Source organism: Thermobia domestica, chromosome 10, assembly GCF_964235325.1.
Source record: "Thermobia domestica chromosome 10, izTheDome1.hap1.1, whole genome shotgun sequence".
NCBI classification, from domain to species: domain Eukaryota; kingdom Metazoa; phylum Arthropoda; class Insecta; order Zygentoma; family Lepismatidae; genus Thermobia; species Thermobia domestica.
Window position 1 is genome coordinate 243,798,881 of NC_137463.1, and position 27,121 is coordinate 243,826,001.

Genomic DNA, 27,121 nt, shown 5'->3' on the forward strand with positions numbered 1-27,121 from the left:
ACAATAGAATAGAATACTTAAAACTCTTTTGAATATAGTTTCATATTTTTCAACAAATAAATGTCTATCTCGAATACTTCTTTTTATTAACTTTTAAAATGTGTTAGGTTTCATTGGATCACCCTGTATTGTGAGGAGATTAGGTGACCAAAAAGAAAAAAGGAAAATAGAAGAGTACTGGTTAATGGTGTACTGAAAGAAGTCTTACGAAAATATTGGTTATTTTGGTTCTATCCCTTAAAAAGAATAACGCGTGACAAACAATTTTCTACCCAAAAGATATGTGCGGTGTTCTAGCGAATGTAACCTACATTTAATTTTACTACTTCCAACGAATTAACTAGCATCCCGGCAAGCAAGTGCGTTATTTACAGTACTGAGTTTGATTCCCGGTGGGGACACTCGGTCGAAAAAGTGTAAAAGCTTTTTCAGGCTAGCCACCTTGGATGAGGTTTTCCTGGGTTTTTCTCATTCACATCAAGCAAATGCCACACTGAGAAGTAAAGGACTAGGATTTTCGTGTGTATATATCGTATTTACGCGGGTGCGCTCCTTAAGTAATGTAATTTCATGTATAAAAGTACAGCAGGTGGGAACACCATTCCAAGTCTGGAGTTCGGCGTCGTGTTAAAAACGTCTTTCCTCTCTTTCCTTCTCACAGAATATGACGTCGTATTACTCTCGTAAGGTAGAGAGTCACAGATTTAGAAAGAACCAAGAGGAAACAGTCGTAGGAAGGTGGTAACAACATTATATACGTAAGTTACCACCGTCGGAATGGGTATGGCGTTAATACTAGATTTCAAAATGGTGGTCCTACAATACAAAATTTTCGCTGGACGGTAGTGTAGATCGTATTTCGGATGAAACAACATTACTTAATGTGGTGACGCGCATAACCTGGTAAAAACAGCATTTACATGCCGACTGGGTTATGCATTTTTCTCCATGGTAGGTCCCAGGCCGCTTTCTTCCTTCCCTTTCCTCGAATAGTGTGATCGTTGAGCGACGTCATCTCTGATACGTGAAGAACCAAGGGTGCCGATCCTGGGGGCCCAAAGATCATGTGGGCCCCCTATTGTATTTATGAATATACAATATTTGGCATAATTTGAATGCACTTTTTCTTAAATCCTCATATATATACCTTCTGCATCTGAATGCCCACCCACCCCCCATTTACAGAGAAATCGGCGCCCTTGTGAAAAGCTAACACGGTCATAGATGCCGAGAGCCCAAAAATCTAATTTCTAATCCTATATTTATCGCTGAAGTGACTTGTGTATTTTTAAATGTTGATAAATGATCTTCATAATGTTCGCACAAATCCTTTATCAATTTATAGTTTTTATATTATGAAACATGTTACATTAAAACAGTGTTTGTGGTTTAAGACTTGGATGAAATAATGTTGTCGAGGGTACTCGTGACATTTCTCGTTTCGTAAGCACCACTAAAGTCTGTTTCAGTCAACCTGATAGTAAACTCCCCTACCTCCCACCACTTACCACTGCAGAAGGGGAAAGCAACTCGTTGACATTCACAGGGAGGGAAGCTCGTAGGCTTTTCTAATAAACAGAATCGTGTAAACTCTTAAATTCGTACGTCAAGTCGCTCACACCTGATGTTGAGAAAGCACTGCTGTTCCTTTTAGTTATCAATCCCGAGTGGAAGACGGAACACCAACATTTACCTGTACTTGAGAGTGGTTGGAGGGGGGGACTTCTTCTTTTTCCTATCAGGTTATGTGAAACAGATTATAGTAAATCTTATAAAACAGGGGCACATTCATGGGGGTCCACTGGGTCCGGACCGCCTCCCCCCCCAAAAAAAAAAAACTTCAAAACTCAACATACATTTCTACAATTTCCCAACAAAATTATACTTGTTTAACAGGGAAATGATTGATGTAGCATGAAATTTGATCTTGACACTTCATCTGTACCCTTTCTCTTATAAAAAAACAATTTAGTTCTATAAATATAGGTGGAAGTATTATACAATTACTTATCGTAGTCCAGAATAATACCCGTTCAATACTACATAGACATGTACTATTGAGCCTCAACCTACAACGCTTCGACCCCTCGCAACGAAAATTTCTTTGTGCGCGCCTGTTATAAAATGAAAACAAAGCACCAGAATATATATATATATATATATATATATATATATATATATATATATATATATATATATATATATATATATATATATAAGAAGTTGGTTTTAAAAACCAGGAAATCTCATTAATATGCAGCGTGTCGCCGACAATTCTAAGTGACATCATCAATAGAAGTTATTAGAGTCATGACTTCAGAATTTTCACCTTTCTCAGAAGGTGCTTCTGGACTGACTAACGTGGAAGTGACTCCACCAGGACAGGCGGAAATTTGTTATCTCGACATATTTTATTAGCACGTAGGAAGAATACGATGATTACCTCTTATGGCCTTCCTTCTTTTAGAAGCGTCCATGAAGTACTCAATATTAATAATGCTTATAACCTTAACTGTCTTATTTCACTAAAAAGAACGCCATATGAATACGTTATCAGTTTACAGTTTCTCAAAGTAAATACGAACAATCACCAACAACCGTCTGTGATCATCTACATACATTTATTTTCTTAGAAACTTTTAAGAACTTATCCACCTACACAAATGAAAACAATTCTTTGAATACATACCGTATTTCTGTAAGTTAAAAGAGGACTTGGTGATTAGGCAATGCCGTGCCGTGAAAGGGGGCGAGCGGGGCGACAGCGCCGGACGCCGAAGTAAGGGCGCGCAAAATTCGGGAGGAAAAGAAAAAAGAAACAAAAAAGAGAAGGGAAAAAATTACTTGGAATATTTTAGATCAGTACAAACTAGTACGTACTTATTACGTAAATCCTCTTCCTGCTTTAGGGAGTGACCCTATAATGTTACTCATGTTAGAAAAATACATGTGCACATATATAAAATAGAAGGGACAAAGTAATAAAAAGTGCTCAAAATCAAGGGAAAGAAACGGTTTATTTTTGAAAATTTTTCTTACGCTTTGCGCCAACCATGATGGCACTGCGCGGCTGGTCTGTCGACCTCACTCATATGTACGGGGGTGACGTTGTATACTCTCACCCCAGCGCTAATTTTCCACGGCATGGCACTGTAATTGGGGTACATTATTGCTCTGTTGGAATGGAAAGATCAGACTCATAAGAAACTTATATGTGAACCAATAAGTACACGTTAGAATAGGGGAGGAAATGACAGAGGAGAGACCAATTGGAAGGAGAGTTCGACAGACATACAGTCTCTCTAGAAAGGGGCCGCGATGGCTCAGTGGTAGAGCGTTCACCTCTGGTGTATGTGGTCGCTGGTTCGATCCCAGCTCGCGCCGTATGGACTTTGTGGTGAACAAACACCGTGCTCGTGGGTTTTCTCGGGGTCCTGTCGTCTCCTCTTTCTTCATTCCACCATTTCATCCGTTTCTCATCATCACTGTCTCCTTTAAACTAGCCGGCATAACCGTGGGACGTAAAACTTAAAAGATTTCATTTCATTTTAACTATCTAGAAGAGAGAACGAAAATAATCAAGGCGGTATTTCGGTAGGAGGTAGAATAATTAGGTGCATACGGTTTGTAGATGATATGGCGCTTGTTGCAGAATCTGAAGAGAAAATCAACAAGATAGGAAACTTGAGGAAGGGCTGTGACAATATGGGATGAGAATAAATGTTATAGAGAGACAAAAGCCATGGTGATTGGAACGGAGGGGTCGATGTGAAATATAGAAGTAGGAGGGGAGAAAGAATAGATGACTCGTTTTTCGATACTTGGGCAGTAGTGATGATATGAAGTGTGAACATGAAATTAAAACGAGGACAGGAATGGCGAAAGAAGCCTTTAGGAGGAAGAAAAGATTATTTTGTGAGACCTTGAATAAATAATTGAGAAAAAGACTCATAAAATGCTTCGTGTGAAATATTGTACTGTATGGATCAGAAATATGGACATTACATAAAAATGATGAAAAAACGATTGGAAGCTTTTGAAATGTGAGTGTGGAGAAGAATTGAGAGAATTACCTGGGTCGAGCGTAAAACGAATGAGATGGTGTTAGAAATGATAGAGAGGAAATTAACAATGTTAGATATTATTAAGAACAGGAAGAGAAACTAATTGGGACATTGGATAAGAAGGAACGGTATCATGAGAGACGCATTAGAGGGTATGGTGGCAGGAAAGAGAGGGAGGGGCGAAGGAAACTACAATTAATGAACGATATCAAAACAGAAAAATCTTACGTGAAGACGAAAATATTAGTGGAAGACTGTGGAGCATGAAAGCTTCTCAGTTGCGGCAAGTAATCTGCCAATAATGGCAGAATACCTATGATGATGATGATGATGATTATTGCTCTGTTACGAACAGGTGATCATAAGGGGGAAGTTGGTAAGACCCATTTTCGCCTATAATACAATAAACCTTTAATTTGACTTTGAAACTGTGTACTAATGGAAATGTTATAGAATGGCTCTGTTCACACTTCCGTCTGCTGACACGTACCAGAGCAAATCGTTAAAAGGTTAACAAGACACTTTTTTCTGACATGGATACAGTGTCCCAAGAACATATTCTATCTTTGTTCTTAAGAGTCTTCATCCCGGCGAAATTAGAATACCGCTAATTTTACAGTAATTATGTGATATCTTCAAATAGATAAAAGATAATTGAAATATGGAACAAGAGCGCCCTAGATAATATTATTTTGCGTGAGGTACCGTTATCACAAGTCACCTAGTGGCTTTCCGTTTTCAGCTGTTTAGAAACGCGAAAATAAATCCCGATTTTCAAAATGGCTCGAAATCGAAAGCAGATAAGTGAGTCGTGATAACGGTTTCTCATGTAAAATAATATTGTCTAGGGCGCTCTTGTTTCACATTTCGATTATCTTTTATCTATTTGAAGATATCACATAATTACTGTAAAATTAGCGGTATTTTAATTTCGCCGGGATGAAGACTCTTAACCCTCTGTTCCAAATGGAAGTGATAGACATCGTTTCTGTGTCCGAATACAGTCCGAACTTAACAATTAATGTGGATTTTGTTCATAGACCATAAATAAATACAGGGTGCCCCAAAAGTAGGTATACAGTACCGTACTGATTACCTCACTGCATTTTATATAATTTCTTATTGTTATCCTTTACTTATACATTTAGCTCGGAACAGACAAAGCAAATAAACCCATAAACTAGGACACGGACGTCTCTGGCGGGAAGGGGGGAAAGCAGGGGACCGCGTCCTCCCCAATATTTTGAAGTACAAAATATTCAATATTTTATTCTAATTTAATTCCTTTACTAACGACAGAATAACATATAAATAACAATAATTACATTTATTTTGGAATGTAATATTCAGGCTGTGAAACGATGATAATCTCAGGGGGTCCGTGAAGGTAAGCAGAAAGGTAACAAATGGAATCGAAGATAATAAACAGGTTGGGCTAGGTAGTACTATTTAAATCACTTTCTTTGATGTCCCGCTCAAAATTTTACATGCCAGAGACGCCAGTGAACTAGGATGTTATACTTGACCAATGCATGGGGGGTATACTTACTTTTGCGCGGACCCTGTATTTCTTTATTAATCTGATGATATAACTCATTTGCTCTGAAAATGAGTACTTTATTCTTGGAGTAAGATTTTTCGGAGGAAGTTTTCCGAAAATGCTATACAATTTTGTTCATATTTCACAAAAAAGTATTTCATTAATAACGGTAGCATAACATAATTTAGTTTAACTACTGGAGCGAGAAAATTTATTGCGGTGACCTGTATATTTATTAGAATACTTTTGGTATCTTTCGCCAAGCCAAGACCTCGCTCACTCTGAGCTGGCGCACTTCTTGTGACTATTTCGCAACTAAAGATTTTAAGTGTTATCTTGAACATGCATAATTTCGTTTCGCATAAAGATAGTGCAATGAAAATCAGAAGTGTCACTATGATATACCTATTTTTTTTAAAAAAAATCAAAGTTTAATCTCAAACCGTTTACGACATAAAGGGTCCTGAAAATCTAAAATTTTGGCACTCACTCACCAAACCTATAAAGAAACTTTAAATTTGGTATAAATATAGGATTTGTGGTATGAGTAAAGAAAAAATGGAAAAATTGGAAATTTCCCTCCCAGCGGGGAAATCAGAGGAGCAATGGCAAAATTGCATTTTGTTACGTCACTTATACATAGAAAACTGGAATTTGGTACAAATGTAGGTTTTGTGGCACAAATAACGAAAAAGTCGGAAAACTGGAAAGTTCTCCTTTTCAGGCGGGATATTTAGGGAACAAAGGCAAATTTGCATAATGTTACGTCATCTACTTAGGATAACAATTCAAAACATATAGGGCACTTGGTATAGACACGGGAAATTGAAATTTATCACAAATGCAAGATTTGTAACTCAAATAAAGGGGGGAAAGGATAAAAATGGAAATTTCGCCCTCCAAGGGGGAAATGGGGGCAAAGGCAAAATTACATATTGATAGCCAGCATTCTTCGTACGAAGGCCAATTGGATTCGACACCTCTTGTGAAGAAATTGTCTTCTTCATACTGCCATAAAAGGAAAGATGGAAGGAGAGCGATGAATAGGAAGAAGAAGAGCACAACTGATCGATGATTTGAAAAATTGAAGAAAATATCGGGAGTTAAAAGAGGAAGCTGAAGATCGAGAAATGAGGAAGAAACATTTCCAGGCCCAAATCAAAAATTAAAAAAAAAAAAAAGCCATTAGTCCCATGACCTGCCAAATGGCAGAATACTTAATAAATAATAATAATAGTCCCACTAATGTCAATTTAATTCCGGCAGTATTTACCCCATAGGTTTCTCATTTTACAGACGGTGGAACATTTTTTTTTTTTACAGTAATTTCTTTGGCGTTTATTCCTTGTTTTCTTTAGCCACTTCCTTATCGTACTTTTAACAGAAGGCGTGGCAGCCATTATTTACACATAGTTACATGAGAACCAAAAAAGATAATTTCATTAGTACAAGACAAGAACCAAAACAACAACAATATATGTCATTAAGCAAGGAATATGTGAACAATGGCATTTCAGCCGCTGCTTATATCTTTTAGTAAATACTAACCGATGAGAAAAAAAACAGATCAGACACACAGATAGAAAAACAATTGCAATTACTCAGACAAACAGACAGTGAAAAGATGTAAAGAATGCTTTCAATGGTAGCGCATTCGCAGCGTATTTCGAAAGTCCATTTCCATAGAACATAAAACAACACAGCCTTCTGTTTAAGGAACATGTCAGTGTCGGAAGCAAGGATTTTTTTTTTTTTTAATTTTATGTCTTGGAAAAAGTCTTAACTCATTAACAAATAAGCGTTAATAATTCTCAGTCCATGACCCAAAAAATACAAAATAAAATTAGGAAGTATGATCTTTGTGGCATTTTTTTCTTTTCTTTTCTCTCATTTTTTGTGTAATTGTCCAATGCAGTGTAAGCTTTAAATATGGCTTAGTAATTTTTGTAATTACATCAGATAATTAATAATAACTAAAAGGATTTACAAGAAAGATAGATGATAAGGTATGAGAAACAACTTTCTCGCGATGTTAATGCCATTTTTTTAAAGCACATATGTTACGTTTAAATAAAGAAGAAAAGTTTTATCCTTACGAATAAAATGAACGAATTAATGTTGTGAATTACTTGAGCAGTTTTGTTACTTAATTGCAATGAAATTATCTCGCTGTGTGGTTTGCTGTGTAGTCAGATGACTATTATCATGCGTGTCTTTGGAGTACGTAGTTCCGCTATTAGGTGGTAGTACACGAAAGATACCCAATTTTGTCCTTTGAATAACCTTTATACTTTTACACGAAAATTACAATAAAATGGCTGGCAGAAAATACTAGTCTGTGGTAATTTCTTGTAGTACAGATGGTGTTCGATATAGAATTCTTCTAGATGGTCCAATCCTATCAAATATTGAGCTCCTTCGTAGCTAAGCGGTTAGCGAGGCACCTTTGGCGTGGGAGACCCGGGGTTCGATCCCTGGTTGGAGCTCATATGATTCGGATTCCACGTTTATCAGTAGGTCCACGTCTGATACAGCCTCGCTGCTGAATTGGACGTTACACTCAAAATCAACTCAGCTCCATTCAGGCCGGTAGCCAGCCCAAAAATGTAGGGGTGCTCGGTAGAAGTTAGAGAGGGCCCGATCCAATCATATTATAGTTCATCACCATATTATAGTTCAAGTGCAAAAATACCGTGAAAATTTTAGGGGGATCCGGCCCCCTAGACTCCCCGTGGATACGGGCCTGGCTGAATAAAATATTCTCCGATCATATTTCCTTTGCGAGAAGCGTTTAGAAGGAAGCAAAGTCTGTTTTGTGGAACTTTGAACAAACAGTTAAGGAAAAGAACTCATAAACTGTTTTGTGTGGAGTATTGTTGTTTCCGAACATCAACACTACACAAAAAGCGACGAAAAAAAGCCAGGAAGGTTTCGAAATGTGGGTGTGAAGAAGAACAGAAAAAGTTGGAGCAAGCGGAATCTGAATTAGGAACTGTTAGGAATAGTAGAAACATTATTACTTCAACTAGGAATACTAGAAGGAAAGTACACTATTAAAATACTTACTAAAACACTTTTGTCCTTAAGGATCACTCTTTAAAGCTCTATACTTGTAAACCACTTGTTAGAACTACAAAACCCACTGCGTTCATTCATCCCCCCTCTATCAAGTAGCCCATTTTTCTTTGATTCTTGATTTTCATTTTTTAAAAATCTTCTGAAACAATAATGTTCTTATTATAATGGAAAAAGAACGGTACAAGGTACTGTTATTCCCAGGGACGTACGCAGGGGGGTCACGGGGGTCCGGACCCCCCCCCCGAAATTTCGACTTTTTAAAAAATTTAGCCTAATTTTAGGGGCAATTTTAGGAATTTTAATATAAAATACCTTCATATTTAGTTTGAACCCCCCTCGAAATAAATTCCTGGGTACGCTACTGATTATTTCTTTATTAAAATCGAAATAAAAAATAAAAACAGGTCCACACCCAGAAATTTTTGTTGACAGTTGTCCAAGCTTTTGCGGTGGTGAGGTCCAATACTACCAGCCACTACGTCTATATAGTATTGAACGGGTATTATTCTATACCCGAAAAAACGATAAGTAATTGTAAAGTACTTCAACCTATATTTTCAGAGAGAGAGAAAAAAAATATAGAATTAGATTGTATTTCTAAGAGAAAGAGTACAGATGAAATGTAAGATAACATTTTCATGCTACATTAGTGTTGCCACGAGACGAGACATTTCTCGTGTCTCGTCTCGTCTCGTCTCGTAAACGAGACGAGACAGAACCTATTAGACGAGACACGAGACGAGACAGACTACTTGTCCCATCTCGAAAACGAGACGAGACACGAGACGAGACGGGACGTCTCTTGAAATGTCTCGTCTCGTCTCGTGTCTCGAAAATGAAAACGCTGGCGGAAATGGCCAAGATTGAAATTGCCAGTAGTCATATAGATTGCAAAAGGAGAAGACATGTTTGTGTGAAAACATGTTGAAAGCCTTCATAGAAAAGTGTCCTCTGTCTATTGAATGAAACAATCGTGATACATGAGCTTCCAGGAATATCATCCTTAATGTCTTGTCCCCAATTCCCCTTGCTGTAAACTGAGGAATTCTCATTTTTTTCATTTCTGGCTGAAATGATGATAAACAAAATCAAAGACAGGGAAGATTTTTACAAGGTCAAGAAACCGAACTACCACGACCATCTATTCAATTTGAAAACTGGATAAGGTCTACACTCATTACAGACTGTAGTTGAAAGTTCTGGCTGAGATGGCGGGAAGAGAACAGAACACACCACACTTGTCTTTATTCTCTGGTGTCGGTATTCTTTTTGCTATATGAACCGAAAACGGCAATTGAAGTATGTCATCTTGCAACTAAAATTTTGTCTTTCTCTCTCTCTCTCTCTCTCTCTCACACACACACACATACACATAAAAACACACTTTTACCATTTTACCAATCGCTCGCTTATTATACAGCAGTCATGTTGTAAAATTCACCTCTTTGTTTGGAAGGCGGTTGAAGGACAAAAGAAGCAAAGATATTATCGACGATCCCTTCAAATTGTTTGCTTTCAGCAAATTTATGATACTAACAATAACACTTTAAGTGAAGAGATTTTACAGGGGGACCTTCGTTTTGTTACGCGGAAATGTTTGATCTGACCTCTGCGAAATTGTCCTCTGCTTCCATGTTCAGAGGAGGGGAATACTTCCCTTTCCTAGTGAATAATATTCATTAGGACCTAAATTATCTTCAGAAATGGTTTCTTACAGAATGTAAAGAACATTTGCTATAATATTCATGGAACTCCGTTAAAAGCAGAAATTATCATGAGAATGATCAAAATTCGAACATTGAAGAACATAATTAACACAAAAGAAATAGGATACCCATAATTTTAAACCTGCTATAAAATGTATATCCTATATTTTTACTAATTTCTTACTCCCATGAAAGTATCCTGGGGAGAATATTCTCTCCAATTTTTTCAGACTTTATCCCGTACGATTTCGCCCCCTGACACAATACGAAAAAACAAATGCTGTTAAAATCCATACACATGACCCTTCCGGGACTCAACCCGGGGCCTTCAAGCCGATGGTCTATCGTCGCAGACCGCTTGGCTTGGTATGAAGATGTACGTTGTATGATTGCGAATAGACCACGACAATATAAGAAGCTTTAATCCAAAATGGCCACCCAAAAATCAACTACTTTTTTAGACCACTAGCTAATCTGGGTGTACTGTCATGAGTTTGTTACACAAACGGGGCAACCACCATATAGTGGCACACACCCCGCGGTTATGGAACAGATTTGTACCATGGAGGTGAAGACTGGCTTCAAGCATTCTTTGGTCCGATGAGTCTTTCAGCTACCATTACTATGGCACTTTAAGTAGAGCTTACTGTGCAGTGACATATAACATTTCAATCAAATGCTTTCCATTACTCAATAAAATTATTTGGTTCCGAGCTTTTTTTTTAAAAAAAAAAAAAAGAAAAAAAGAATTGCAACAAATCTAAATATGCTAAAATGGAAAGTAGTTTTTGGATTGGTATGGAAACCTAAAGGCTGGAATATATGAAATCAAAGTGTACACACATATCTATCTCTATCTCTCTATTTATCTGTATATCTTTCCATCTCTCTCTCTCTCTCTCTCTCTCTCTCTCTCTCTCTCTCTCTATATATATATATATATATATATATATATATATATATATATATATATATATATATAGACACTACGAAGCAAGTGGGCTGCGGATACGATAGTGTCGGGGATGGTGACACCTTTACATCGAACTTTGCTTGTCGTGTAAACATTATTTGACATTAGTGTCTTCATCTTCGACGTACCTATGAGCAATTTACTGTATATTCGCGTATTGAAACTGGTGAAACAAATTACAATGTTTCAGAATGTAAAAAAAAAAAAAAAAAAAAAAAAAAAGGCCAGGGTCGAGAAGCCTCAGACAACTAACGCAGAGATATATTATCTTGTAAACTATTTTTCCTTGCCTCGTGAGCTTATTTGAATTTATTTTTAAGACCTTTAGGCAACTTTGGCCCACCCCGAATGGATGTTGATGGGAAAATTAGTGGAATGAAGAAAGTGGTAGGATACTAGACAACTTCGAGAAAACACACACATACGAAAAATGAAATGAAATGAAATGAAATCTTTGAGTTTTACGTCCCACGGTTATGCCGGTTAGGCTAAAGGAGACGGTGATGATGAGTAATGAATGAAATGGTGGAATGAAGAAAGTGGGAGGAAACGGGAGAACTCCGAGAAAACACACGCACACGGTGTTTGTCCACCACAAAGTTCACTTGGCGGGGGCTGGGATCGAACCCGAGACCCCAAGCACCAAAGGTGAACGCTCTACCACTGACCTACCGCGGCCCCCACACACATTCGACGTTTGTCCACCACAAAGCTCACATGGCACTAACCGAGATCGAACCGACTACCACATACACCAGAGGTGAAGGCTTCACGGTGTAGCTACCGTGACATTTCTTGTCTTGTGTGTTCTGGGTAATACTTGTAACTTAGTTGTATCTTGATTAGCATGGTGCAGTCTGCTACATTTTACTTTCGTTCACATGGTATGCTGCTATATTTTTTACGAGACAAGACGAGACAAAACGAGACAAACGAGACAAACGAGACGAGACGAGACGGGACAGAACCTCTCGAGACGAGACACGAGACGGGACGAGCACATTTTTTCGAGACGAGACATGCTTTGCACGAGACGGGACGAGACAGCCTAAAGTCTCGTCTCGTCTCGTCTCGTGGCAACACTATGCTACATCAATTTTTTTAAGTTTTGGGGAGTCCGGAGCCGGTGGACTTCCCTAGGTGTGTCCCTGTTTCGCAGGCAAAAAGTCGTGCAAAAATTTCGCTTTTTTTAAAGCCTTTTTTGCCGTTGCATCTTCACAATAAGGTAAAACAAAGAGGTTGCAGTTGGCAGACGGTATTAAAACAAAAAAGGGGGAAGGAAGAAGAAGAAGAAGAAGGGAAACGAAAATAAATCTACTTGAAAACGAAAAGGCATGGAAGTTCTACGTTTGCTGCAAATGACTTGTCAATAATAACAGAACCCGATGGCAGAACTTTCTTTGTCTTTCTGCGATGAGCTTTTGTAAGTTAAAAATTTTCTGCTGGAATTCTTCAGAAAATTTCTGCAGGAATTCTGCAGGAGAAACACTTGTGATTGTTAAAATACGCTTTACACGACGTAAAAAACAGTTCAAACTATATTTATGCGAGTCGTCCGTGTATTTAAGACATCTACACATATCAGGTTCATCTACACATATCATGCTTTTATACTTTCCTGTTGGCTATTTATTTTTTCATTTGGCAATTTTTCTGCACAGGCGCGGCAAATTTTCTACGATCACATCGCAGATCGCGGCATATTCTGCTATGGGGTAACAGAATACTATGAATATTGAGTAAAAGCAATGAAATCTTTCGAATCCCACGTTTATGGCCTACAGCCTAAAGGAAACGGATGAACAATGTAAATGAATGATCATGAAAGAAAATCTTTGAGTTTTACGTCCCACGGTTATGCTTGCTAGGCTAAAGAAGACGATGACGATGAGAAATGAAGGAAATGGTGGAATGAAGAAAGAGGGAGGAAACGGGAGAAACCCGAGGAAACCCACGCACACGGTGTTGTTTTCACCACAAAGTGCATTTGGCGCGAGGTGGGATCGAAGCAGAGACCCTACGCATCAGAGGTGAACGCTCTACTACTGAGCTACTGCGGTCCCTTGAGTGAGGAAGAATTGGTGAAATGAAAATGTGCAAGGAAACAGTTGCTTGATTTAAAATTTGGCATCCGTTTCAGCACCAAAGCTATATGAGTCGTGAACCTACCAGTTCTTAACGTGAAATCCGAACCAAATGAACTCTCACTGAGAATCGAGCTCGGGTTTCCCATGCTGAAATGTGGAAGGAAACGAGAAACCCACGAACATGATTATGTCCACCACAAACTTGGATGTCTGTGAACCGAACCAGCAACCCCTTAGACCCTAGGTTAGCACTCGACTTATTTTTTGCTTTTAAAAAAGTTTTCAACTTTTATTTACACTTTCGTACATTAACATGACTACTAGACTGGACTGAGATACTGACACAGAAATATTGAGGACAGTTTAAAATTCCCAGACTCTTCAGAAGGATTCGATCCCCAATGAGCTTTGCCTCACGATTAAAAAAAAAAAAGGGGGGATCACCCGACTTCCCCCACACCCAGGGACGTACACAGGAATTTATTTCGGGAGGGGTCTAAAGCGTTTCGGGGGGGTCCAAATACAATTTGAAGCTAAATTATATGAAAATTTCTAAAATTGCCTCTAAAAGTAGACTACATTTACAAAAAAGTCGGGATTTCGGGGGGGGTTCGGACCCCCAGGACCCACCCCCTGCGTACGCCCCTACCCACACCAACACCACTGACCCACTGTGACTCCTAATAAGGGACGCAAATACGAAGGTTCATCGGATCCGCATCCCCCCCAAAAAAAAATCTTCCTACCTCAATATACTCGTACATTTGTACACCTTCTAATAAAATTATACTTATTTAACAGGGAAATGATTGATGTAACATGAAAACTTTACGTTACACCTCATCTGTACTTTTTCTCTTAACAAACTTAAAAGAGTTCGTTTCTGAAATTCTCTATCCCGGTGGGAGCTCATGTGGTTCAGATTCCACGTTAATCAGTAGGTCCACGTCTCATATAGCCTTGCTGCTGAACGGGACGATAAACTCGAAATCAACTCAACTCAACTGAATTCTCTATGTCTGTGTATGTGTCTCTGTTATTTGTGAATTTTTTCAATTTTAAGCCCTCCATTCGGTAGAGTATCAAACCTATCCGAAAGAAGTGATGGATTTTTTCGCGTCACTTTTACCATTCCTGAGATGTTGGCCAAACAAAAGATTTAAGGAACCATATCTCGGAAACCGTAAGTCATAGAGTGATGATATTGGTGTTGATCAATACCAATATTGATTCAATGATTATTAATAGACTATATTTATAATTTCATATAAATTTCCAAAACAATAATTCTTTTTAAGAGTCTTCATCCCGGCGAAATTAAAATACCGCTAATTTTACAGTAATTATGTGATATCTTCCAATAGATAAAAGATAATCGAAATATGGAACAAGAGCGCCCTAGACAATATTATTTTACATGAGAAACCGTTATCACGACTCACTTATCTGCTTTCGATTTCGAGCCATTTTGAAAATCGGCATTTATTTTCGCGTTTCTAAACAGCTGAAAACGGAAAGCCACTAGGTGACTTGTGACAGTAGCGTAGCCAGGATGTGTGTTTGGGGGGGGCAAGTGCTGTTATAGGTACATATAGAAAAATTACGAACAAAAAAATACATAAACATAAAAATGTATAAAAAATTACAAACATCAAAGTACCAAAGTACATTGTCGGACCTCTTTGGGGGGAGCGGCCCCTCCGGCCCCCCTTCCCTACGCCACTGACTTGTGATAACGGTATTTCACGCAAAATAATATTGTCTAGGGCGCTCTTGTTCCACATTTCAATTATCTTTTATCTATATGAAGATACCACATAATTACTGTAAAATTAGCGGTATTTTAATTTCGCCGGGATGAAGACTCTTAAGCTCGTTCTGGAAATTGTCTTCGAGCATTCTCAACTTTTTTTTCTGAAAATATAGTTGGAAGTATTTTACAATTGCTTATCGTCTTTTGGGATGCAGAATAATACTCGTTCAATACTGCATATATATAATGACTTGTAGTATTGGATTCCCCCCCCCCAAAAAAAAAAAAAGCTTCAACGCCCCCAACAAAAATTTCTGGTGTGCGCTTGCTTCCAATATATTAAGTGCATTTAGCATTATAAACATCTAATATCTCCTGTTATGAATGAACACACACTTTGTATCTTTTCAATCACATGGCACGCATCCAAACATGAATACACTGACCGTGAACCACTTACTGTTAGCGTACAAGTTCTCCAGTGAGATTTTGGCTCGGTGGCTCAGCAAATTATTCAGGACTGTTCAAAAAGAAACTGGCCCGCTGGAGGCCATGTACATTCTTTCACTCTTGCAGGAGCAGCCTCCTTCTTTTTTTTTCATTTTTCATTCACTACATTCCTTCTTGTTCTTATCCTTTGGCCTCCTTGATCATCTCTCTTTCTCTTCCCTCCCCCTCCCGTCACCAACTCTACATTCGCGGCTTTCGGCTGTTTGTTGACACAAAGAAAACTTCTCTAACTAAGTTGCTTGTTTTGTTGCTTGATATGATAAGATACTGACCAGTAACATAAAATAAAGAAAAAGAAATTGCGAAACAACACCCGCTACTAGTTAAACAACAATCACAATATCTTACAACGAAATGAAAAAAAAAAAACAGCTTAAACGTTTTAATGAGAACGCTAGACAGTATATGTTATCTTGGACGTATGTGTTTCCCAAACACAATGTATAGTATATTGTCATTATTACAGTTTCTATAACGAGTTACTTTAATGAGAACAGTTAGCTAAAACACTGTTCCGCAAGATGTTAACAGCGGAGAGAGATTGTTTTACGTACTTCATTTACTTTCTGTCTTGTAGACGCGGAACGGAACGAAGATTTGAATCTTGAAGGAGGGACAGGGGGGGAATATAATATAGTTATCTCCTGGTTTCAACATAGTTGCTGCTTAATGAATAATGGAAAGAGAAGTCCAGTTGGCTGAAGTGTACAGGTTGAAAGAGAGAGACGTTCGGCTATAACAAAGAAAGCCGCATGCATGGCTTGTTCCCATATCAAGCGTTGTGTTTACCTGGCGACGAGGATTCGTTCGTTCGGTTCGTACTGTATTATGACTTTCTCTTGTGGACACAAAACTCTATTGTCCTCTTGGCTGGATGGTTCACATTCACAGACTTTTTTTTTTTTTTTTTGAGCACTTCCGGATCACGCTACTATATGGAATGAAAACTAAAAACCACTTCACTCTCATAGCCAGTCAGCCAACGGATAGACAGACATATTGTTTCCCTGCTGGTTTGTCAGCCGCACAACACTCTAGAAGGTTTGCTGTAATGTGTATCACAAAAAAAGAGAGCAAAAAATCAACGCAAAACTGCTGACATAACTAATACTCAATACTTATACTTCTTGTCGATACAGTCCACGACCAGACAGTTCTTAGATGTCGTCCGCATATCAGTCTCCGTAGCCCTTAATTTTGGCTTTCTAGATCGGAATTTGCTAGTTCTCTAGGCTTTCTAGACCAGATTTCGATAGTTCTCTCATACTCCTAGATCGGAATTCGCTAGTTCTCTAGGCTTCCTAGATCAGAATTTGCTAGTTCTCTAGGCTTCCTAGATCGGAATTAGCTAGTTCTCTAGGGTTCCTAGAACGGAGTTCGCTAGTTCTCTAGTATTCCTAGATGGGAATTCCTAGTTCTCTAAGTTTCCTAAATCGAAATTCGCTAGTTCTCTAAGCTTTCTAGATCGGAATTCACTAGTTCTCTATACTTCCTAGATCGAAATTCACTAGTTCTCTAGACTTTCTAGATTGGAATTCACTCGTTCTGTATGCTTCCTAGATCGGAATCCACTAGTTCTCTAGGATTCCTAGATCGAAATTAACTAGTCCTCTAGGCTTTCAAGAATGGATTTCGCTAGTTCTCTAGTATTCCAGTCAGGAGAGGAGAGATTCGTCTCACTTCCAAATGGCCGTTGGGTCCAATAATGCATGCAGTATCTCTGTCGTAACTATTGTTCCTCAGAAGACGAGATCATACGGGACGAAACGAGAAATAAGGCTTCTCGTCTCGTTTCGCAAAGTTTGTAAAAGTCTCGTCTAGCCTTGATTCTCGAAGAATTCTTTCTTGCCTAGTTTTGTAAATGTATGTACAAAATTTATGCCTTGCCTTGTTTTCTTAATTCAAACTAGAAGTTACCAAAATATTTCCGCATCAGAGGGACCAATGAAAGGTGTGATATAACAACGTGGAATCGTAGACTCTCATGTTGGTGGGCGTAGGTCGCCTAACACGTTGGTAGCCTAATTATTACATAGTTATTATTGAAACATCAGTGGAGAGCCTATGGAACACAAATTCCAACGAAGTAACATTTGAGCAATTCTCGCCCTATTCGTAGAAGAAGAAGAAACAAACCGTCCTGAAAATAAATGTAATTTACGTCAAAGAACTGAGATTCAATTTTTTTTTCCAACTTTGCCTCCCCCCTCCCCATAAAAACAATAAGTATACATACAGGGGGTTACCATTTAGTGGGCTACTTCATTGCTTTACATACCAATTTTTATGAGTGTACCTGCAAGGGGAATAGTCCACCCCAAGAAACCTGATGCAAAAAACAAAAAACACGGACATTACCCTGAGCCATGGTACCCCAACATACATAAAATATATATCGTCGAAATGTTCATCCTTCAGAAGTACATTGATTCCAAAATCATCTTCCTACCAGGGGCGGATCCAGGGGGCTATCGGGACAATCGCCCCCCTCCCCCAGAAGAGGAAACTTTCTTGTTTTATATATACAAATAAAATCCATCCCAGAGTTTGGAGCTCTTAAGGGGATGTCTACCCACTTGCAAGTGTTTCAGGATCCCTATAAGATAACACGTAGATATTTCTATGTGAATATTTAACAAGATATTGCACTTACCGTCTCAAAATTTTCCATGATATTTTCCAACAGCAATACCTATATGTTCATGGTTTCTGTTTTTGATTTAATGCCCCAGATCAATTTAGATTAATTATAATGTATACTTCCGTTTACACTTGGCAACGTAGAGGATAGAATTTCTCCAGGAATTGAGAGCTCTCTGCTGAACCTCTAGCCCTAATAGTCTTCGCGTCACGTGGTAGTGATTTATGAGCGCTTCTGGCTAAAAACAAATGTTGTCTCTGTTTCTTTCTTTCTTTTTTTTTTTTTTTTTTTTTTTTTTGTCAAAAACTTGTTTTGGGCAGCTTTGTCCTCAGTTTTGTCCACTGCCTCTATCAAGATAGCAGTTATACAATGGAGATCGTTTGCAGATCTCATAGCAGATAATGTAACATTCTTTGAAGAAACTCGAAGACTGACATACGAACCGCGTGACAATTTGGGTAGGGAATCTGGAGCGTTGCAATTTTGTGTTCTGAAGTCCGCCTTATCACACAAGACGAAATGACCATAAACAAGAGACTTGTGAAGGAAGAAGGAAAATGTTCTTAGTAATGTATCCAATTGTTTCCACATTTTTCACCTTTCCCCCCGAAAGATCCCTTCGAAAAGGGAAAGAGGGGAGGGTGATTTTGTGACCCTTGAGTTTTAGAATAGTCTTGAAACGAACTGCAAAGTGCACTTACTGGAAATTCTACTGTCGTTGTGCTATAATATCTGTGTTGCAAGAAGTGTGACAAAATGAAGGAATCAAAGAGGAAAAGAATTTGGTACTCTCTCCTTCCAAAAAAGAAGTCTCGCCAAGCTAATTCATATGTGTGGTCGATCTCAGAGTATGGAGTTCAGAGACTGGATAGTTAATATTTACCATTCAGGATTACCTTACAACCAATTAAATTCCATTTTCACCTAGCTTGGGCTGGGTTTGGGAACTCCCTCTTGTGCAGTCGCCTGGACCCAGATCAGGCTCGTATTTATGGACATGTGTCTATTTCCGGATCACTTCGGAATTGATCCTTCGTTAATAACCATTCAAGTTCATTACTATATTTCCTGAATTATCCAGTAATCCTTTCTCCTCCAATCCTTTATCTTTCTTTATTCTTTCTCTTTTTCTTTTCTTCTCTGCCTCCCTCTGCTACTCTTCTTTCTCACTGACTTTTGACTTTTGACTCCTGTTCGCGTGATTCTAGGTTCGATTCCCTACTAGAATACTCAAATCATTGGCGTTTTCTCATCGTTGTGAGCCAAGCTGGGGAGCCACGTGATTAAAAGACGTGACAGTCTATAGAATTAATATAAATGTATACACAGTACAAATGTTGTTTGACAGTAGTAAGGTATTTCGTTGATATGTATATACTATTTCTAGGATGTATACATTTCTTTGTATACGACTTTTATAATGTATAATGTATTCTTATAATCAAGAACGAAATTTTAAAATTATTATTATTATTATTATTATTATTATTATTATTATTATTATTATTATTATTATTATTATTATTATTATTATTATTATTATTAAGTATTCTGCCTTTTGGCCGGTACTGGGACTGATGAGATTTTTTTCGTTTCTTCTTAATTTTCAGTTTGGACCTTGAAATATTTCTTCCATGTTTCTCGATTTTCAGCTTCTTCTTCTTAATAATTAATTATTAATGCTTAATAATAACTAGGCATAACAATGTTAGAAAACTGAAATGTTTTAACAGAGCAGTTGATTTCCACGAATGTCTAATAACAAATTTTACCACCCAAGTGAGATTTATACCACTTGACACTATGGTTCGGAACTCATGACTATCATATTTGTGTTACAAGGTTATTTTCTAAAGACAGCTGTTTATTAGTCTAAAATCTAAACTCAGCAATACAGCCCTTAGGGGCCTGGACATGCCAGCTGGTAAACATTCACAACCTAGAAGATCGTGATCAGTGCAATGACATCAAACAATCCTTTCGTCTTTCTTGGCCAGAGATCGCTACCACTTTATTCCGATAGTTCTCCATTTCTTTCACGATGTTGACTCAACTTCGGAAGTTGTGAGCTTACACTGGCAATCGAATCCTATTCTACGTACAATGGAGACACAATATAACGAGATTCAGCTAAGGAAAAACTCCTAAATAGTCATTAGTAGGAAAAGAAGCTGAGTACTATTCAGGAATGAATTGTTGATCATCTCTTAGGGGGAGGATATTTTCGAGAAAATGTACGCATGGAAAATAATAATAATAATAATAATAATAATAATAATAATAATAATAATAATAATAATAATAATAATAATAATAACACAGCTACACAAAAAGAATAAAAGTTTTGTGTACCAGATCCCAGGGTATGGATTCAAAATATTTTGGTACCCAGAATCCAAATTTCGAAACCCCAGGACGATTGACCGTGATATTTTTTTAAATGGGCGATAAACATAAGCAAACGTAAAACAGCACTTACGTTCTTCGCCCATAAAACAAAGTTGACACGGTCAAATCGTCCTGGAGTTTCGAAATTTGGGTTCTGGGTACCAAAATACATCGAATCAATACCCTGGAGTCCAGTGCACAGAACTTTTATTTATTTTGTGTGGTTGTGTAATAATAATAATACTGTATAAGGAAAAGGAATGAAGACGTACTAAAGGAAGCTAATGAAGGACGACAGATCATGAAGATAATAGGAAAAAAAAGAAACAGCATGCTTGGACATCTTATTCGGCACTCCGATTGGATCACCGTGTTGATAGGGGAAAAGGCAGAAGAAAAACCAGGAAGTGTAAGATCAAGGATAGAAAAATCTATACGTTTTACGTCCCACAGTTATGCCTGGTAGGTTAAAGGAGCTAGTGATGTTGTGAAAAGAAGGAAATGCTGGAATGCAGAAAGTGGAAGGAAACGGGAAACCCCCCACACATGGTGTTTGTCCTCCACAAAGTTCACTTGGTGCGAGCTGAGATCGAACTAAGGACGCCATGCATTAGAGGTGAACGCTCTACCACTGACCCACCGCGGCCCGACCAGGGATAGATGCAGTTACGAAGAAGAGACCTTATCAAATTATAAAACAGCTCTCCCAGGGGAGAGAAAAGTTTTAAAATTTCCTTCTTGCGCATCAACCTATGATTGAAGTGAGAAAGATTATTATTATTATTATTATTATTATTATTATTATTATTATTATTATTATTATTATTATTATTATTATTATTATTATTATTATTATTATATCGAGAATGTACTTCTGGGTTTCCTCCTTAAAAAATACACACACTATTTCCAATTATGGTTATCCTATTTTTTACAAATTTGTCTTTTTTTTTCCTCTGTCTTTCATTCCCATCATGCGATGGGTGGGCCATAGAAGGTGACGCCTTTTCTGTGGCCAGAGTGATCAAATTTGTCTAATTCAATATTGGTTTTAATAGTATTAGTTTTCAAGCTACATATATGAGTTCTTTGACTAACTGAATAGTGCACGCCCCTTCTGGCTCACTCGCCACTATTTAACATTAAATTTCAGATGCCTCGATATACTTGCATAAGTTTATTATTTCTAAAATAAACATTACGTAAAAGGTTATTCAAATTGATATCAAGTTTTTCTGACATTTGTATATTACGCATATCTTTCTTAATTTGCATTACTCACATTACCACAGAGAACGAACAAATTTTAGAGTTCTGGTTTGAACTTCTCTTACAATAATAAGCAAATATACGAGGAACAAATTTACCATTATTGACGATGCGGAGGGGAGGAGATTTTCTGGACTAGGAAGGAATGTGTGCGGGTGCAGAGCAGAGGTCTGCACGGGCCGGAATTTTCAGCCCGGGCCCGGCTCGTGAATTTACAATGTGAGGCCCGACCCGAGTCCAAAATATGTCTTAGCATTTAGGCCCTAGCCCGGACTGAGCTCTGTGATAATCAAATGAGCCCGAAATAAGCCCGAATTGCAGAAACTTAATTATTAATGCAAAATTGTATTTTTATTTACAGCAATTCGAGGTTTGATTTTGCAGTTGTGTTTTAAAAGTCCTCCAGAAAGAACGGTGCAATTTGTATCGTTTTACACTATATTTACAAAGTTAGGCCCGAAAAAGTCCGAGAAATATGGTTGTATATTTAAAAATTCACAGCCCGAACCCAGGGGCGTCATTTAGGAGGACAGGGAGAGGCATTTGCCCCCCTCCCGAGTTTGAGATTTATATAATTTTATCAATAGCATAGTAGTAAATCAGTGAAAAACGCGAAATTTTACATATATCAAGGGGTCTTGGCCCCCCAAGCCAAATCTGAAATGACGCTACTGCCCGAACCCCTCCCGGGCCCGAAGTGATACATTCTTTGTAGGCCCGAGCACGTGCAGACCTCTAGTGCAGAGGCGTTTCAAGTAGTGGGCGACTGCCCACGGCCTTGCATCTTGAGGGACCTCGCAAAGACCAACGAGCCTAAATCGATTTAGCACTCACTTTTGTCGATGCAACAATAGAAACAAATATGAATTCGGACTTAATTACAGAAAAACAATACGCTTCAAACTAACTTTTCATCTATTCGTATATATTAGATCGCTAGCATACGCGACAGGCGGTGAGTTTATTTTAAAATTGCAATAATGAATGTGTATAAGTCTTTATCGTTGAGATGAATTGTTTTCGATAAATTTTATTATAATTAGCAATTTTTAAAAAAAGGGGGCAGGAAGGACTCGTAAACCTTATTCGCCTTCTGTGCAGATGGTATGGTAAAAATCAATACTGGATAATGAAAGTGTAAGTGTAAAGGCTAATATGGAACAGAGAAACAAAAGAGAACTTCTTCAGAAGGGAATTGGGAGGGGAGGGGATGAGAGTACAATGCTGTGACACTTAAAATGCGTCTTGATTTGTATACTTCAACAAACTTTTCTTATTAGATTACGCAATTTCTAGCTTCTTACTCCGATTATTCAAAGTATTCAAATGTTCTCGAAGGGAGTGACCGCCCCTCCCTTTAATCCGTCCGTGGTGTCATTCAGTTTGGCTTTTCGCTACTAATTCAAAGTGCTTTCCGAAACAAGTTGTCTTCTTGTGACAGCAGGGGGTGGAAGAAACAAACAAACCGTGAAAGGAAGAAAGAAGAGGTTTTGGGCTCTTCCAGTCCAGACCATTCTAACCACTGAGAAGTGAGAATCACAACGTGATTTTTCTGGTAAGAGCGTCCTTTTAAAAGCAGCTAACAAGCAAACAGATGGTCAGCCCTCTCCCCTCTGCAGCATACTTTTTATTCTCTGTTGCCAAACTTACTGAAGAATATATTGCAATTAATCTAACGCATGTAACGTAAATTGGAGACCGTGGTTGGATTTATATGGGTCTTGTGTATTTGTATTAAAAATTTCAAGTTATTACCTGCAAAACTTTGTTAGAAATTACCATATTAAATTTTACATGTTATCAAATGGAGAGTTAGAAACCTCAGCGGAGATGGTAGAAGATCCCCTTAAAAGTAGCATTATGACAACCCACCTCCTTCCCCAGAAGTCGGTCCTGGATCCGCCTCTGCTTCCTACCTTAATTAGGGGCTGAGCTATTGATGTTTAAAGCCTTAACGCAACAGTTTTGTCAATGGGTGTTTAAAGGTTAAACAATATTTAATATTGGATTGGATTGTGTAATGACTCACATATCAATAAACGTTGAGAAATGCTTTTCATCGTGTTCGTACATGTATTTTATCAATTAAGAGTTTTCTTTGTCTTTCCTTCTCTTTTTTTCTTTTATTCTAAATTATGAACTATGTAACACTAAAAGTTTTTTTTTTTTTAAATCTAAGACTAGGGTGAACTGGTGTTGTCCACAAGACTTATAGAATTTCTTATCTTGTCTCGAAAACGAGACGAGAATTCTTGTATTTCTCGTCTCGATATAAATTTCTAGTCTCTCATGCGCAAACTATCCGTAACAGACAGGGCTGGGACACGAGCAGCCCTTTTCTGATTTCAGAAGTCTCTGGGATGCGTTAGACTCCTGTTGCTTTTTGGTGATTTGGTACAGCTCACAGACGACGAGAAGAACCCTAAAGCAGGGGTAGCTGGGAAAAGTTAACGACACGGTCAAGTCCATTTACGGTTTTTGAGGTATGGTCTATACTTAGATGTCGTCTGCTACTCCGGGTAAAGTTATATGTGTGCTATTCCGTGGTGTCATTTGAAACCCCCGTGCGAAAAGTGGGCGAGCCCATACTTACGTCACAGTACTTCTGCTAGGGTTCTTCTCGTCATCTGTGAGCTTTACCTGTATGGTGCTGAGGAGCAGAGTGAGCTTCCGCTACCGACACCGGATAAGCCGGTACTCTTAGTCGCTAGAGGAATTCCCTCCACTAGGACAATAACTGAGAAATGTACTTCGGCCAATCGCACAATGGGTATATTCCATTACTTTTCCCTAGCCGAAGCCAGTGACTTGTTCTTGGAGGCGAGATAACTTTCAGTTTTACGTACTATGGTTATGTCATGTAAGTTAAAGTAGATGATCAATGGCATTTTTTTTTTTAAGTTTAACGTCTCATAATTAAGTATCAAGGCTAAAAGAGATGGTGATGCTAATAATGAACGAAATGGTAGATAGTGGAAAATGTGAGGAAACAGGAAAACTTATTCACATGGTGTATACCAACCATAACAAAGTCCACTTGACGGGAACTAGGATCGAGCCAAGCACTTCTTGCAGGTAAGCGTGTAAGCCAGAGGTAAGCGTTCACAACTAAGCCACCGCCTTCCCATTAATGAGTATATTGATTGAATGAGGACGTAGGAGGAAACGGACGAACTCTGATAACTCTCATGGAAACAATGTTGTTAACCACAAACTCACATCGCTTGGAATACAGGTGACCGAACTCATGAGGTCGGCGCTCATGACTTTGGAACTCACGACCTTACCCTATACTCGACCTTACTCTCACGAAATAAGCGTGAGGTTGAGTGAGCGAGAGTTTTAAATCATGATGTGAGCGTGATGTGAGCAGAGGTCAAGTGAGTATGTCAAAATGATGTGAACGTGAGATCGAGTGAATGTGATGTCGAAATCATGTTGTGAGTGTGAGGTCGAGAAGATGTTGTGAGCGCGAGTTTGAGTGAGGTTAGTCCTAAGTGGGCACCTTTGGCCTGGAATCGAACCATGGACCTCTTGCACCAGAGATGAGTGTCCTACCATTCAGCCACTTCGCTCCTCAATTATGAATTGTTCCAGTTTGAAATCAAATCGGACCTTAAATTCTTCCCCTTCCCCCAGTTAGAAGTTGAGAAACATCTTTTTTTTTTTTAAAAAAAAAAATCTTTATTGAATAACCTCAAAAAGTTTCAATTTGTTTAAGATATGAATGATCTTGGTTAAGATTTATCTGTCACGACTTTCACCAAAATGTTTTAAGTAGCTAACTGGCTGTAATTCTAACCATTGGGTCAAGGTCTTTTTGGATACTTTTATATATGCACTGTTTTGACTGTATACATTTTTTTCTTACGTTTTGCTCTTGAAAAGTAAAACAAAAGAAAACACAATGATCATATTTGCAATTCCATTAGGTTTCGACATTTTAAAACAAACAGAACTGTTAAGGTCGTCGTAACTCCAAACTTAACATTCCAACGCTCAATACTTGTCAAGGTCCCGTAGTTAGCCTAAACGAACAAAGTATTCAAGCGTAACGAATAAATTTACAAAATTATGTATCACTTGTTATCTTAGAAATGTTAAACATCATAATCTGAATGGTGCTCATTCGTTTCGTCAATACTTCTTCATGGTTTCTCAACGTACTGCAGAATTCAAAGCATAGTATTAAAACTCCATTACGTAGTTTTGTATTAAGTATAAAATACCTTTGATTAAACAAGCCAAAGGCCTTAATAAATTATTGAAGTCATAGGGGTCGGAGTAGAACAAACCCACATAGCATACGACGTCCCATTTTGATCCCAATTATGCCATATAGTTCCTCGGACTATCGGTATAATGAGTAGACAGCCCATGAAAGTTCTGCATGGGACATCCTAAAGGATTTCTACGTAGGATATCCACGGGACGTCCCGGATGAGACAGATCCCAGAGAAATCCCACGGTGGACATACCTAGGACCACATTATCCCATAATTTACCAGTGGACATTCCTTTGAGGTCCAGTTAAATATTCCATTTTTCGGGATATTAGCGGACATCTGGATATCCTGCGTAGGTCCTATGGATGTTCTGGGAGCAAATTCGGATGATCCCGGAATGTCCTGTTGTCCATTACAGATCAGTTTCGGACGTCCCGTGGATGTTCGTGTGCAATGTGGGAAGAGAACTTGAAGAGGTCGATAAATTTAAGCATCTGGGAAGTATTTTGAGGAGAGACGCTCACTTGTACCAAAGAGATCAGGTCAAGAATTGTAATCGCCAAAGAAGCATTCAACAAGAAAAGACCACTCTTAACCAGCAGGCCTAACATTGGACTAAGGAAGAAGTTCGTCAAGTCCAGAATATTGGACTGTATGGTTCAAAAACGTGGACATTACGGAATACTTGGACATTAGAGAAGGAATACTTTGAGAGCTTCGAAATGTTGTGTTGGAGGAAGATGGAAAGATAAAATGGATGGAAAGAGTAACAACGAAGATGTTTCGAAATGGATAGGAGAGAAGAGGACGCTTTTAGTTAGCATCCTTCTTAGGAAGGCCAATTGGATTGGACATATTTTGCGAAGAAGCATTCTACAAGAATATC

General features: G+C 38.3%; 1 protein-coding gene and 1 non-coding gene across 3 annotated transcripts in view; one reads left to right on the top strand and one right to left on the bottom strand.

Moving 5' to 3' along the window:
- The window catches only part of Cad99C (cadherin 99C), a 295,315-nt gene that overhangs the window by 145,723 nt on the left and 122,471 nt on the right, over nucleotides 1-27,121 (bottom strand). The window lies entirely within an intron of this gene.
- Nucleotides 3,312-3,384, top strand: TRNAQ-CUG (transfer RNA glutamine (anticodon CUG)). Its single transcript has one exon. It is a non-coding gene; the product is annotated as a tRNA-Gln (tRNA).